General features: G+C 40.3%; 1 protein-coding gene across 3 annotated transcripts in view; it reads right to left on the reverse strand.

Annotated features, from left to right (window-relative positions):
* The window catches only part of KANK1 (KN motif and ankyrin repeat domains 1), a 183,969-nt gene that overhangs the window by 134,052 nt on the left and 33,168 nt on the right, over nucleotides 1–16,749 (reverse strand). The window contains exons 1-2 of one of the 3 annotated variants that reach the window (XM_014546310.1): nucleotides 1,915–2,035; nucleotides 1,339–1,464 (exon numbers count right to left, since the gene is read on the reverse strand). The gene's annotated coding sequence lies outside the window, so the exon portion shown is untranslated. Of the gene's footprint in view, nucleotides 1–1,338; nucleotides 1,465–1,790; nucleotides 1,885–1,914; nucleotides 2,036–16,749 lie in introns of those variants that run through there. The other 2 variants (XM_014546311.1, XM_005874462.2) reach the window with 2 other exon arrangements.

Here is a 16,749-nt window from a genome sequence, read left to right on the forward strand (position 1 = left end):
TATGCACACTGCACATATCTTATTTTGAAGTAAAAAAACAAAACGGGAACAAATACAATATTTGTATTTGCATGTGGCCCGTGGGCCTTGGTTTGAGGACCCCTGCTCTAGAGTATCAGAGGCAAGAATATGGACCTGAACAAGGACACCTGGGACCATTTTAAAAGGCAAACAAAAGTGTCCAAGTTACTAACTACCAATATTGCTGAGGACTTAGGGTCACCAGGCACTTCCATATGCTGCTAGTGAGACTATAAACTGGCACAACTTTTTGAGGAGACAATTAGCAGAGTGTATCAAACCCTGAACAGTACATTTCCACATTCCCATTCACTCAGCAATGCCACTCACAGTAACCTGTCCTGGGGGAATTATGGCTGTGCACAAAAGATGTGCACTGCAATGTTATTTCTAAACATAAGTATAGGAAAACAAATACATGTCCAACAAAAGGAGATGGAGGTAGAGAAACCACTGCATTCCCATAGTGAACACAGCGTGGTCATTTAAAATGATGTGATAGTGGGAAAGGAACATGCATTTTATTAAGAAATGGAAGTGTGTAAAAAATCCCATTACTATAGACTTTGGTACCTGACTACTTCAAGTTCTGAGTGGGTTTACCAGTTGTGTGAGCATGGACAAGTCATTTAATTTCTCTGAACCTCAAGTTTTAAATGGGGAATGAAAATGTACCAACCTCACAGGGTAGTGAGAACTAATAAATTAATGTATGTAAAATGCTTGGTACAGAGCCTAGTACTGAGTAAGCATGTGATGATGCTCATTTTTTAAAAATCTAGCAAATGAACACACACAACACACACATCATTACAAGTATTTGTGATACAAACATTATAATTAATGCAGTACTATTTTAACCTTGATTATATATCTGGATGTGGAATACCAGATTTTTTTCTTTTAAATTTTCTGTATTTTCTAGGTTTTCTATACTTGAATAAATCCAGCAATATATTAATATTTAAGTATCTCCATTTTTCTCAAGTAGCCTTAATAATACACCTTTCAATCTATTGATTTTTCTCTAGCATAATCCACTCCATGCATATTGCGTTTATGGAAATGGGATATTTTATTGATTTAATATGAAGAGCAATACATTTTCCTCTTTATTCTTCAGAGTCAAACAGCTTGCTCATATTTCATCCTATAAATGTCTTTTCTGCACCCATATCTGCATTTGCAGGTTAGGAGCACCCTGAAGGATTACTGGGGCACAAAAGGTAGGGGAAAGTGGATTAATGTCCCTTAAAAAGCACAGTTAAAAGAGACAAGCACAGCAACTTCATGACAAGTATATGGGAAAAAGCTTACCTCAGTTATGTAAGGCCAGAAATTACTGCAATAAATATTTCAACTCCATGGACAATTTCCTCGTGTGGTCAAAAGACGGAAGGACTTCAGTAGTTCAGCAGTCTGTCCAGTACAGTGACAATCATTCTGAAAAGACAAAAGAATCTGGTTGAGGGAAATGTGATGGAGAAATATTCCTTTCTAGGCTGCAGACCTGCAGGAAAGGGGAATCAAGTGTGAGAGGCGGCTATGCAGTTCAGGAATCCAAGTACAGTGAAGTGCTTTTCCTGCTGGGAAAGGGTAGGCCAGTGTAACAGAGAGCCTAGCATGTCATGCAAACACAAGTCTCCTAGGCTGTAGGTAACAGCTAGTCGCTTGCTCTTGGGGCACATCTCTCACCATCACGTCAAAGAAATGGGCTGCTCCTCATGGCCTTTCACCTTCATTTCCATTGCTGTTCTCCGTGTATTTACCAATATGCATCAGTCAGCTCATCAATACCATCAATTTTATCTTCTAACATTTGTCATTTCAGTCAGACCACTCCATCAGTAACACATGGCCTTTCTCTTAAAAGTAGCTCCACTGAAGACTCACTCTATAAATGGCAGTCCCTTGGGATTAACTGTGGGATTATTTCCAAGTCATCCCTCTCCATCATCCTTTACTTAGTAAAGTTTACTCCATAAGATCAGTCCACCACAGCTTTCCCTTGTATGTCCTACCGCTCTCTACCTCTTTTTCATTCCAATCCACCGCTATTACCAAATTCTTTGGCACCCCTACCTGTTTGTAGCAGCAGGCTCTAACCTGTTCTCTCTCTGCGGATCACCACCTATCCTCTCTCTCTTGCAGAACAGCTGCTTCCATCCTATGACCTGTATAACCTCGAACAGTCCCGTTTCCCGGGTCTCAGTTCTCTTCACTATAAAACTGGCTTTGGTGTTCTCCATCCTCACTGGGCTTTGAAGGCCTATGTCCCTGGGCTTGGATCCTGACCCAGGCACACGCAGAACTTAGACAAATTCTATTTCCTCAAAATTCAGTGTGTTATGCATAAAATGGGAATAATATCATCTACCCTTAAGGTTGCTGTAAGATTAAGAGCTGCGAGGTCTTACACCTGACATACAGCAGGTACTCAACAAATAGTCATTCCCACCCTACCTTACAGGATTATCTCCAGCTTGGAAGCTCTCTGTTCTAATTTCCAAGTCTAACATTCTATTATATCCTTATCCATGGTGGTAATAAATCTCTGTTCCATAAAACAAACAAACACAACACCACACAAACACAACACAAACTTCAGTCTAGATCTACTTTATCTTATCTTCCTCCAATTTCCAACAAACACCCTCTGTTCTAATCAGATAAGTCTTTGCTCCAAAGAATGCATACACCCATGCATACACCCAGGCAAGATACAGCTTTTCTTATCCCTTCTGGCAAGGCCCAGCTCCAGTTCTGGCAATGCCCACCCACCTTCCAGACAATTTAACCCTCACACTGAGAGGGTTAACAGTACCATCCATTGTCTTGTGTTTACTGAGCTAGTTGTCCAATTTGAAAGGGACTGTTCTGATTATTTTAAGTTAGTCTTGCACTTCAGCACGGACAACATTAGCATTTTTACAAATCCGGGATTTTTTGCATCAGCTCTGCAAATGCTTTTGAAATTTACAAGCATTCGTGCCTTAAGGTAAGATTCTTATGAATTACACCATCTTCTTCTTTTTTTTTTTTAATAAAAAAATGTACTGTGGTAAAATATAGAGAATGTAAAATTTAACATCTTAACCATTTTTTAAAGTACCCGTGCCTTAAGGTAAGATTCTTATTAATTACCCCATCTTCTTTTCTTTTTTTTAAATAAAAATTTATTGTAGTAAAATATAGATAATGTAAAATTTAACATCTTAACCATTTTTTAAAGTACACAGTTCAGTGAAATTACATGCATTCACACTGCTGTGCACCAAGTTCACACAAGAAACTTATTCCGCCATCTGGAGTAGACCTTCACACACAATCCAGGGGCCTCTACCTGGAGCCAGGAGATGAGCTCTCAGTATGTCCAATGTGCCCAGATTTTGTGTCAAAGTGGATGTGTTCTCATTCCACACAAACATTTTATGTCCAAACTCCCAGCAACAGCAGGATGACTCACAGCGGGGAAAGACTGTTTCTTAGACTCTTAGCTCAAAAAAGATGGCTGAAGCCCCAAGACTAAATGAAAATTCTAAGGGGACTGAGTAGAAGACAGTGAAGGATGAGGGAGGCAGAGGAAGAACGGATAAAGGAGGCACAGAGGGCTGGTTACAGAGGTAGGAGAAAGACCAAGAGAGTGGAGAGGCCCATTAGCCCAAAGATAGATGAGTGACGTCAAATGCTGCAATTTTTTATTATATAGATAATAGTGAGATGGATATCCTCAAACACACCATTAAGTATTTGTTAGGGATAGGAACATGGGTCAGAGGTATGCAAAGTACATGGATTTGATATTGTTGACAACTCACCCCATACAACGTTTCAGCCACTCTATGCTCTAGCGGAACATGAGTACACTTCTCCGCACTCCCTCTAAAATAGTGTAGTATTATTTTTTTTAACCACCCCATTCTATAGATTTTAAAAGTTCATTTTATTAGCATATCTGAGGTTGAACATTTTTTACTTTTTTTGCACTTCTTGTGTATGTCCTTTACTTTTCTGTTAGAATGCTCGTCATTTGTTGTACCATTTTGTCTATCAGAGATATTATTAACTTAGTACCCTAATAATGGAGAGAAGATGGTATATTCATTGGGAACCTTTGGCTATAAGGAGCAAAGCCCATTCAAGCCTATCAGAGTCAGAAAGCATCTTACCATAAGGACACAGAGATAGCCTTGTATCAGGATACTATATACGAACGTTGCCTTATGTGTTGCAAATATGTGTTCCTCATTTTTTAAATTCTATCTCTAAAATGGAAACACCACTACTTTACTGGTCTATTCTGAGGGTTTAAAGAAAATGCAGGTAAAGTCATGACTGGAAGTAATCACTGTTAAAACAAACAAGAAATTGTTGTTAGTGAGGTGCCTTTAAAAAAAAAAAAATCCTCACCTGAAGAATGCTTTTTTAAATTGATTTTTTAGAGAGAAAGAAAGGTAGAGAGTGGAGAGAGAGAAACACTGATGTGAGAGAGAAACACTGATTGACTGCCTCCCACATGTGCCCATGACTGGAAGTAATCACTGTTAAAACAAACAAGAAATTGTTGTTAGTAAGGTGCCTTTAAAAAAAAAATCCTCACTTGAAGAATGCTTTTTTAAATTGATTTTTTAGAGAGAGAGAGAAAGGTAGAGAGTGGGAGAGACAGAAACAATGATGTAAGAGAGAAACACTGATTGACTGCCTCCCACATGTGCCCGACCTGGGATCAAACCTGCCAGGCGGCTCAGTTGATTGGAGCATCGTCCCCTGCACCAAAAGGCTGTGGGTTTGATTCCCTGTCAGGGCACTCTGGGATCAAACCTGCCAGGTGGCTCAGCTGATTAGAGCATTGTCCCCTGCACCAAAAGGCTGTGGGTTTGATTCCCTGCCAGGGCACCACTGGGCAGGTGGTATCATTCCTCTTTTCCAGGTAAAATGTAATAGGCATCCAGTACCTAAGGTGCCTTATTCTTACAATCCTTACAAAGAGCCCACTGGGCAGGTGCTCTCATTCCTCTTTTCCAGGTAAAATGTAATAGGCATCCACAGTTAGTAAATTTATAATGAGATTTTTATTTTACAAATAAGCTTTGTACTTAATGATCTTTTTAAAAGTATATTTTTATTGATTTCAGAGAGGAAGGGAGAGGGAGAGAGAGACAGAAACATCGATGACAGAGAATCATTGATCTCGATCGGCTGCCTCCTGCACGCCCCCTATAGGGGATCAAACCCGCAACCCAGGCATGTGCTCTGACCGGGAATCGAACCGTGACTTTCTGGTTCATAGGTCAATGCTCAACCACTGAGCCACACCAACTGGGTACCATCCACTCTTTTAAGTTCCATATGAAAACTCTCTTCTTCTCCCTCCTCTGTGATGTGTCTTTACTCTTCAGTGCCATTTTGGTAACAAGATAAATATTTATGTTTAGGAACCAGGGCCACTTTATCAGTCACTACAAACCTAACCCCATGACAGGTACCTGACTTTCTAACATTCCAAATACCATTCAAGGTTCTTCGGCAGCTCATATGTCAGTGATGCCAGCAGTAACCGTACACACCTGAACCTGTGCTCTTGTCGGGGTGAAGCAGCACGGTGCTGTATAAATATTTTATGTACTGCTTGAAATTCTAGATGAAGAAGCATTCACAGATCCTCTGCAACATGCTGGTTGCCCTGGTAGCATTTTATAATACATATTATTTTTGTTGATTTCAGAGAGCAAGGGAGAAGAAGAGAGATAGAAACAACAATGATGAGAGAGAATCACTGATCAGCAGCCTCCTGCATGCCCCACACTGGGGATTAAGCCCGGACCAGGTTCATATGTCAACCCTCAACCACTGAGCCACGCCAGCCGGGCCCTGATAGCATTTTTTAGTATTAATGAATGCTGTGTGCAAGCTTTACCATCTTACCTGTTTTCAGCTACAGGCATTTTATTAAATCAAGATATAACAGTAACACTCCAGGAGTCAGAGTGCTCTGCTATCGGTCCTTCCCCTTGGTTAGGCTTGTCACCTTAGCATTGCTTAGACCTACATCTCAAATACAAGTTACATATACAGAGGGGAGAGAAAACAGTTGTCTAGAGAGCTCTGTTTTCTGACAGATAAGGGTAGGGTAGGGATAATTTCTCCCATGAACACCTAAGCACAATTTCTTCAAATGGAAAAGAAATGTGGTAATACCCAACATGGTAATGGGTATTTTCAAATGTCATCATTAATTTTTCCTTAAAAATCTTGCACTAAAGTTGTTAAGAATATAGAAACAGCTAGATTTATACATATATATATATATTAAATCAACTATGAGATACACTCTCAAACTGTTATACGGTCCCGGAGAAAAAAAATAAAATAAATAGACTCAATTTTTAAAATGTTGTACAGAGGACTCAAGAAAAGAGCTTTTCTCCCTTAGGATTAATAAATCAGAAATGAAATGTCTGACTGACTGCTACACATGCAAATGATACTGCTAATACTTTTTTTTTTAACCTCGATTGCTTAGCAAAGGCCAAAAAAAGTCACACTTGAGAGAGATTACAGAGGGAATAAAGGGCACTCGGGCATCCAAAGCAACTTCCTTTCCTGGTATCTAGATATATAAAGTAGGGAGAATATTTCCACTTAAAGCAAAGGAAACAAAGGCCAATGTTTTTTTGTTTTTTTTTACTGTTCAGATCGGAAACGGGGTAGACGGTTCGGTCCCCAGTTGGGGCGTGAACAGAAGGCAACCAATGATGGGGCTACCATTTGGCTCAGATCTACCCTTTAAACCATAAGCCCCAGGACAGAAAGCTCTGGATTCTCCAGTGTTTCTCCTCCTTCCGCTCTCTGTAGAAGTGACCACATCTGGGGGTGGCCTGGGATGAGGTGGCAGGAGGCCCCTAGCTGTACTCTGAGTGAGGAATGACGCTCTAGCAGGTAATGATCAGCAGGTGGCGCTGTCAGGTGGTTTGGAAGATGCCATAAGGACTTTCAGTATGTTCTTCTCCCCAAAGTTTAAATGAGAAATATCTTAACCTTCCCAGAGAATTATTTATAAAGGCACTGTTAGCCTGGCTGCTGTGGCTCAGTGGTAGCGCATCGACCTATGAATCAAGAGGTCTCGGTTTGATTACCCATCAAGGCGCATGCCCCAGTTTTAGGCCTGATCCCTAGTAGGGGGCGTGCAGGAGGCAGGTGATCAATGATTCTCTCTCATGGATGTTTCTATCTCTCCCTCTCCCTTTAAAAACCAAGAGAAACATGTATATTTTTAAAAATTTAAATGTTTAACAAGCTTTCAGAGGATGAATGATGCTGGCCCAGGCACCACAGTTTGAGAACCATTCATTAAGCTTATCCTTTGCTATTATCTAGAATACTATCTTCTCTGATTAATTTACTACATAAAACAGAAGTCTCTTACTAAAGGACTAAGAATGTGGCTTTTGTTATCAACCATATGACTTACCTCAAGCAAGTACTGTACTAGCTTTCTCTGTGCTTTAACTTTCCGTATGTACAGTGAAAATGCCTACCTCCCTAATATTGTAAATCTGATTAGAGGGTTATTACTATGTAACTTTAAGGATGTCACCAAATGATCAGCTGTGGCCTTGTCTTTTAGAATATTGTTGACTGCTTTCATCGAAATACTTTGTAACATTTAAGGTAAGTACCAGAGACCTCTCATTTACCAGGCAAGATGGGAGAAAACTTTATATATTTTTTTAAAAGAGCCTGGCCGGAGTGGCTCAGTTGGCTGAGCATTTCCCTGTGCACTAAAAGGTTGTGGTTTGATTCCCGGGCAGGGCACATGCCTGGGTAGAGGGTTCAGTCCCCAGAACAGAAGGCAACCAATGGATGTTTCTCTCTTCTCTCTCTCTCTTTCTCTCTCTCTCTTACTCCCTCCCTCCCTCCCTCCCTCTCCCCCTCTACCTCTCTCTCCAAGCATGTCTTCCGGTGAGATTTAAAAATAAACAAACAAATAAACTAGATAAAACCTAGCAAATGTTATCTATCTCAAAATTATGAATAATCTGAAAAGATGCTTTTAATTCTTCCTCGTGTAAACAAATTACTTCAAGTTTTGCCGTGTGTATAAAGACAGAATGCAACACATACAGGCTTCCATTTAAAATATATATACACTTAAAAAAAGAGAGTAGTAGTATTTCCAGTAAAGAATTCTAAAACAAGGGCTTCTTCCCTGTTGAGAATGGGGTGGCGCAGGCGCTCATTTCAATATTGACCATCATAGAAATGCCGCATTCCACTCTAGGGAAGAAAGAGAGGAAACTGAGGCCGGCCCCCCGGAGCGCCCCAGTCAACTGGGTCAAGCTGTAAAGTATGCCACGGGAATGTGCTCTCGAGCCTCATTAGATATCAGAGCCAGGGCTCTGGTATTTCAGCACAGACAGCTGGCGCCCTGCCCAGTCACCATCCTACTGCTCCTCAGCCTTCCTGGAATGTTGGGCCCAGAACTTCTGTCCTCTTTCCCAAGAGAGGAGTGAGTCTGAGGTGAGCCATTCCAATAAGTGCAGCCCAAGGGCCAAGGCAAGATGATGCTAGTTACGCCTCCATGAGTCCTACTTCCGTCGGACAAGATGACTCCTTCCACTAGCAAGGCAACCCGGGCTCCCAGGGCAAACACCCTGGAAGCACAGAGCAGAGGTGGACCGGCCCAGCCCCACTGAACCTCCTGGCTGACCCCTCCAAGCACCTCCCAGCTTTCTTTCTGAGCCTCTAACTGAAGCTCGGTTCAGTGACAAAAACAACAAGCGCACTGTCCATCTATTGTTACCCCAGGCTGATACTAAAGTCTCCGAGCGCGTATGCATCTCCATTACCGTGTAACGGAGGAAGCCTGACCCTTCTCCATCAATCACTCCCACAAGGAAGCAATTCCTGTCTTTGCATTCGGGATTTTTAAGGCGAACATCAATCAATCTCAGGGGAGAGGGGTGAGTTGGAAAACACTGTCGACCATTTTCCTATTGTCTTTAAAATAAGAAGAAAACAACGCCTTTGACATTATAATCCCTCCTCCCTCACCGCCTTCCTTTTCTCACTGGCACCGACTTACATTACTTCTGGCCTAAAAAATTTGACTTATTTATTGGATACATTTAGAGACTGGTAAGGCAGCAATTTTAATATCTTGACCTAGGCCCTCCACATTTACAAGTTCTCTCTTGTTCTTTGATATGAAGACGGCCTTTAGTGATGGCCGTGAACTCCTTAGGAGGGAAAGGAAGCGCCTGTCCGGGTATGACAGCATCACGGTTTCTGCGAGTCAGACTCTTCCACCTGCCAGTAATTAAAATCTGTACCAGCTCAAATATTTTTTCTTAAAACATGCTGGAAACAAATGACGACTCCCTGTTAAACCCAACCTTCACTGTACTAGGATACAGATTGTGGTCATGTCAGACAAGATGGCAAAGAATGAAAAAGCAAGTCCTAAAGAGATCTGCCACTTGATACAACCTCACCACATCCTAGACCTAGACCAACAAGAAATCATATCTCAGTCCTGGCCTGCATGGCTCAGTTAGTTGGGTGCTGTCCCGTGCACCAAAAGGTCGCTGATTCAATTCCCAGTCAGGGCACATGTTGCGGTTATGGGTTTGATCCCTGGTTGGGGCGTGAGCAGGAGGCAGCCGATCCATGTTTCGCACTCGTGTCAATGTTTCTCTCTCTCTCTCTCAAAAAAAAGTCAATTAAGAAATAAAATGAATCATATTTCAGAAATTTTCTAAAAGAAAGGAAGATCTTTCTGCTAGAAATAGCCATTGTTACCTCATCAGTTAAAACATACTGATGCAAAGAATGCACTGGCATACTAAAAATCCCTGCTTGACATATTTAGGTGTCCCAAAAAAACGTATACACGTTTTAACAGCTGATAGCTTAAACACTGCCTTTATAATTATTCCAAGTGTGTGTATACATTTTTTGGGATACCCTATACGTCCTTTAAAAATTACATATGTATTTGTAATCGCTATTTATTGCAAATACAAGGTAGAGATATATAAGTGGAGGCAAACCACTGACTTTTCAGTTCCAACTTGTTTTAAACTGAAATGCCTGACAAAAGAAAATGGACATGTCCTCCCAGCGACCTCCTGGGCGGAACGGCAAACACTTGCTCCCAAGTTGTGCTGCACCTACACCCACGGGTTAACTTGGAAGAATGTCCTGTGGTTAAGACTTGATTTTATGAGCCAAAAAGCCGAAGACCAGTGTCTGCGTCCTTACCAAATGCTCATTAAGCACTTTCCTAAAAACCCATATTTATTCTCTGAATAATCTGTGTACTGCCTTTAAACAAAATCGACTGCCTTTAATTTTTCTGATAAATTAAGAAACATCTCACTTTAGGTGTCTAAATTTCTCAGCTGAGGCTCTGTGCTCCAATTGCATTTCAGCCTTCTTTAAAAAAAGCAGAACTATGTGGTTTCTCACTGTAAATTTACATGAGATGACAAGTGCCTGGTTTTCACTTAATTTTAATGCATGCCTTGCTTGTTTCCTTACTAGAAATGTGTTCTTCCTTTAAAATTTTTATTTTATTTTAAAGTGAAACATGGTTGTTTCCTTACATATTAAAAAAATAAAAAAGCAACCTGCCTTGTTCAACAACATGGAATCGCCTTTATTTAAATCTTAACAAACAATGCATTCCTAAGGCTTTTTAGGTTATTTTTACACATATTTCCCCAGTGTGGGTGTTCAGAATTTTCATTTAAGAAGGGCTCCGACATGAGAACAAATCCATGAACATGTGTTGCCAAAGGAACACTATGTAACTTCTGCACTGCCACAACCTCTAGCAATTGTCAACAATGCCCCTGGTGAAGGTTGCTCTGGCTCTGGCGTGCACATAGCGGTATCAAGTATCACTGTTTGCCTTGGTAACAATGCCTTTTCTTGTGGAGTAGACACATGACACCCCCTTGTCACACAAACTCCCCACAGAGGAGCGGGTCCAGGATGGAGCCTGCAGCTGGGTGTCAGAGCACCAGAACCATCCATTCCCCCACCTCCTGCCCCCCGCAATGGGCTGGTCTACAGGGAGTCCGGCACTCACAGACCACCATGGGGGTGGACACTGGTCCCTCCCATTTTTAAAAGATATCAAATCAGTAAAATGCATCAAGGGCCTTTAGAGTGGTGGTTACAGTTTTAAAAATAATTGTAACTTCTGACCGTATAATTTTACTTCTAATAATACACACTAAGAAAATAATGTTTAAAAATAAAACACATAGACTTAGACACAAACATATTCACTGCCCAACTATTACAGAACCAAAAGTCAGAAACTTAAAAACTGTAATTAAATTATTATGCAGACATTAAACATTTATGAAGAGTTTATTAAGATGAGGAAATAACAGTTTATAAAATTAAGTGAAAACTGGGTATGCAGTTTGAAGAGTTGACATAAAAATACATAAATGATTGAAAAGAACTACATCGATTTCTTAATAGTTTGTTCTTGGTCTAAAAACGATCTTATGAGACTGATTTTTAAAACTTCTGAAACGTAAATGTGGTAGGAATGAATAAAGTAATGTGTGTTAAAAGCTTACCACCACTGGCATTTAGTTCCCTAAGAGAAATGTAAGCTATCATCACACAGGTCACCTTCTACTCACACCTGACCTATTAGTCGGGTACTTCAGCCAAATCACAACTTCTGAGCTTTGTTTTCCCTCCTGTAAAGTGGGAATGATCATAGTTACCTCATAGGGGCAGAGATTAAATAAAACAAAAAATGCCAAGTGCTGAGCTTAGGCACTCAATAAAAAGTTAGTTCTCTTTCTGTCTCTCTTTTAGAAGCTATACATTTTGTCCATGCTGGATAGTCTTGTGCCAATTTTAAAAATTAACTCCAAATTCAATACACCCGGGCACTGAAAGTCATAGAACAATAAGAACATACTCATATGAGAAGGTCTGGCTCTGAAAAGGTCTGGCTCTGACAAGCTCATGCATTGCTCCAGGGGCCCAACAGCCTTTAAAACGGGCCAACACTGCACTGAAGTTCTACAAGAAAAGGACTGAAGAGTGAGCCTTTCAAAAGAAAACATTCCCACGGATGCATAAACAGGTTTCGCATTCCCAAGCATGCGCTTCATTTATATGGCGATTCCAAACTGGGAAATACCGCAGACGCTTTCCTTACTGGCTCCTCTCTAAGCAGAAGGGACTTAAAACGAGTCGTGTTCTGCACAAGAAATCTTTAAGCCCCTGTCTGCACAAGGCTGAATGGGAGCAAACATGAAACCAGCCTTTCCTATGGCAAGAACTATGGGTTAAGTCTTAAAGATGGTGCTGCTACCACTTCCTCCCCAGTAGTAATGAGATAGGAAAGGTGGATGTGTAGGTGGGGAAGATCTTCACAGGCATAAATGGTCTCTGGTTTATTTAAATCACAAAAACTTTGCTTAATATGCCTAGTGGTCTTTAAGAGGATATTGGCACGAATTTGCAAAGGAAAAACAGAGGGAGTCAGACTGTGGTGTCTCTTCTACTCCCACAGACATATTAGTGCAAGGTGAGGCCAGTCACCAGTCTAGCCACACCAGGCCCCTTCTCCATAAAGCTGCCCCACCCACACTCCTTGCTACCTGAACAGCTATGTTTGTGCCAAGTGATGAAGTCAAAACCAGCAGTTTATCAAGGAGTCTTACATGAGTTGACCTGCCATAAGGTGAACCGGACCAATGAGATCCTGAGTCTCGAGAATTTGAATTAAGTATAGAGCAGTGATGGCAAACCTATGACACTCGAACTCATTTTTTTGGTTGATTTTTCTTTGTTAAATGGCATTTAAATATATAAAATAAATATCAAAAATATAAATCTTTGTTTTACTATGGTTGCAAATATCAGGAGGCAGCTGTTCGATGTTTCTCTCTCATCGATGTTTCTAACTCTCTATCCCTCTCCCTTCCTCTCTGTAAAAAAATCAATAAAATATATTTTAAAAAAAAAAGGTTCACCATCATTGGTTTAGAGGATGCTTAACAGTGAGGGCATCTACAAAAGAGTGTTAGGAGGCAGGAGGAGAGCCACAGAAAACCAAAAATGGTACAAGCCCAGGAATGAGGAGGACAAAGGTAGCAGTGAGCAGAAATAAGTCTAGATTGTGCCTATTAAAGTAAAAACCCATTGAAAACTGTAAATAATTTTTGTGAGTTCTGTTTATCAAGGAGACTTACCTGGCATAAGGTGAACCAGACCAATGATATCTCGAGTCTCGAGAATTTGAATTAAGTATAGAGGATGCTTAACAGTGAGGGCGTCTACAAAAGGGTGTTAGGAGGTAGGAGGAGAGCCTTGGAAAACCAGAAATGGTGCAAGCCCAGGAATGAGGAGGACAAAGGTAGCAGTGAGCAGAAATAAGTCTAGATTGTGCCTATTAATGTAAAAACCCATTGAAACCTGTAAATAATTTTTGTGAGTTTATTTGAGCCAAACTGTCCACATATACCGGGAAGCAGAACCTCAATGAATTGAGATAATGCTCAGGAGAATGGTGGGCTACATCTGTATTTATACATTGCAATCAAAGGAAAGGGACGTAGGTGGGTTACATGAAATCCATTGGTGACAGACTAGAGAGGCTGGAGAAAGCAAAGCAGGAAAACCCCTGGGATTGGATAAAAAGTAAAATGATAGACACATACTTAGGTGGGTGCAGGAACAATTAACACAACAATGAAGGAATTTGTGGTATCTGTCCTGGCGCCCAGCACATTAGGTTGTGCCCCAAGGGGTCCAGAAAAGGGGAAGTTACAAGTTACCCAGACATTTCAAGGGTATGTTATTATAGATGCAAAAAGACAGATAGGCTCAGTTAAGGTAAAGGTTGACCTTGTCAGTGAAGATACGGGCCTAGGCTGTTACTACCACCATAACTGCTTTTAGTTGAAGTTGAATTTCTGACCATCCTTTGTGGTTACTTCAGGTCTCTCAGTTTGTAAGACCGCCATGCAGGCCTTCCCTGAGCTTGTCAGGTTAGCATGTGGCCCCTATCGTCCACATGCCTTTTTAAATATTAGCTAATGTGAGTATGAAGCCATCATGGTTATCAATGCATTTTAAAACGTTGCTTTTCATTTTTCTTATTTTAGCACTGCTATTATGTGTACTTTCTATTATCATTATAAAACAATCTGAGCACGTATCTTCAACACAGGCATATACTAGTACATGTATATAATTTATAAATGTGTCTATCTTGAGCACGTGTGCTCAAACTGTTTTGTATGAATGGGGATGTCTAATCAAATTAGTTTAAAGACTTCTACTTTGACCTAGACAGTACATGTTGCATTACCGTGGGAGACAGAGATGAGAGAAGTCAGGATGCCAAGGAATGAGTAAAACGTAGACCTGGTCTTCCTTCTAGAAGCTCATGGACCATAAGGTATTATAAATAAGAAGAGAACCTGTGATTTTAATCAAGTCTCCAACAAATACTTACTTAGCATCTACGAGTGCGCGGTACTAGTCTAGGTACTTCCCATCACTTTCTAGTGGCATGGCCACTATACATCAAAACAAGCTACCAGGCTGAATTGAATTGGCTGGGTCAGTGGTCCCTAAACATTTCTGGACCATCGACTAGTTTGAGATTCTGATTAAAAAAAAATGGAACCTCTCTCTAGCAAAGCACACATATATACAAATAATTCTGGATTTAATTTCACTGATACTTCTTACCTAAAACTCTAAGGATAAGACACGACAGTCTGGTTCTACCTATTTGAAATAGACACACATATATATAATTGTGTAATCCTAAAATGAACGACTGTTGTTTCAGCAATGAAAGCACTTACAAGGTTTATTCATAGGCCTGTCTTTTCTATGTCATATTATTAGTGGCAATGAGAGAAATCCCATCAGAAATAAAACAGCACATTTATTCTCAAGCACAATGCATGGAACTGACAGACAGAGTATCACTCCAGTGACACAATGGCTATTCAGAGCTCTCAGTTAATAGAATATTCACAGTTTAAGAACAAAAACAATGCACAAAGAACAGAAACACAGACAAAGTTGCCATATTAGGGACGTGGATAACAGAATTAGCTTTCTGGTAACAGAGACTTTGGCGAAGACAGAAATAAAACAAGCAAAATTGTTTTTCTATTAATGGTCAGTAAATATTAAAGTCTGAGAAATATTTCATCAGTTTGTTTTAAATGGTTTTACCCAACAGAGCTATGGTACCACAGGCTTGTTTCACCTTTTCTCAAACAATCAAAGAAAGTACTTGATTAGAAATGACCTGAAAATGCATGATCTGGCTATCAGAGTGATTTGAGGATCAACGGATCTGCTTCCCCATTTGTAAGATAGAAATAACAGTACTTATCCCACAAAGTTGAGAAGCACACATTTTCAAGGGGAAAAATGTTATTCTATACCAGCTCAGTCTACATTACGCAAATATTTCCTTAATTCGTTCAACAAATATTTAGTGAGTTGCAACTGTGCACCAAGCATTAAAAACACAAAAACTGCCCAGATAGTGTGGCTCAGTGGTTGAACGTTGACCTATAAACCAGGTCATGGTTCAATTCCTGATCAGGGCACATGCCCGGGTTGTGGGCTTGATCCCCAGTGCAGAAGGCAGCCAATCAATGATTCTCTCTCATCATTGAAGTTTCTATCTCTCCCTATCTCTTCCTCTCTGAAATCAATAAAAATATATTCCTAAAAAAAAGAACACAAAAATCAAAAGAAATCAGGCCCAATTTCTTCCTTGATAAAGCTTACTATCGCCTTCATCCATTAGAAAGATTTAAGGCTGAACGTTCCATTAGCTGATAGTGACAGCTAACATTTGTGTAGCGTTCTACAGATTATAAAGTACTGTCCTACATATCATGTCATGTAATCCTCACAATAACTCCTTGCGAAGTACTGATCATCGATAATGATTCATCTCATTTTACAGGTTAAGAAACTAAGGTTTGAGAGATCATGTGGCTTAGACTAGCTCTGGAATCCGCCGCCCGGATGGCATCAGTACACCATTCATCTCACGGGAGCTGGGCTTTGGGTTACAGGGATAAAACACGTGCTAAATCATTTTGAGCTTTCTATGAGGAACATGCCCTGGAGCAGCATTCTGCCTGTTTCTATCCTCCACAGAAGCAAAGGTAATGTGGGGAAAATGCAATTTACTTCGATTGGAAAAGCTCAATCTATATAAGTTAAAAAATGGGTAATTTTCCAATTGTTACCTGCCATGGGATCTCAGGGCTGAATGACCCTTTACTATTCCTATCATACATACAACTTAACAGCATTGAGTTGCAGCCTGAGCTATGCCTTCCTTCACTGGTTGATTTCTATAGTGCTTTTTTAAAAAAAAAACTTTTAAAACTATTTTTAAGTTTATTTTTCAATTACAGTTGATAGTCAATACTATTTTGTATTAGTTTCAGGTGTACAGTATAGTGGTTACACATTTGCATACCTTACAAAGTGATCTGGGGGGAGGACGGGAGCAGCTGGAAGAGGTTAATGGGGGGAAAAGGAGGACCTAATGTAATACTTTCAATAATAAAGATTTTTTAACAACCTACAAAACAACAACAACAACAAAGTGCTCCCCATGAGAACCCTAATACCCACCTGGCACCATGCCTAGTTATTAGAATATTACTATTGACTATATTCCCTATGCTGTAC

This window comes from Myotis brandtii, unplaced genomic scaffold (assembly GCF_000412655.1).
Source record: "Myotis brandtii unplaced genomic scaffold, ASM41265v1 scaffold44, whole genome shotgun sequence".
NCBI lineage: Eukaryota > Metazoa > Chordata > Mammalia > Chiroptera > Vespertilionidae > Myotis > Myotis brandtii.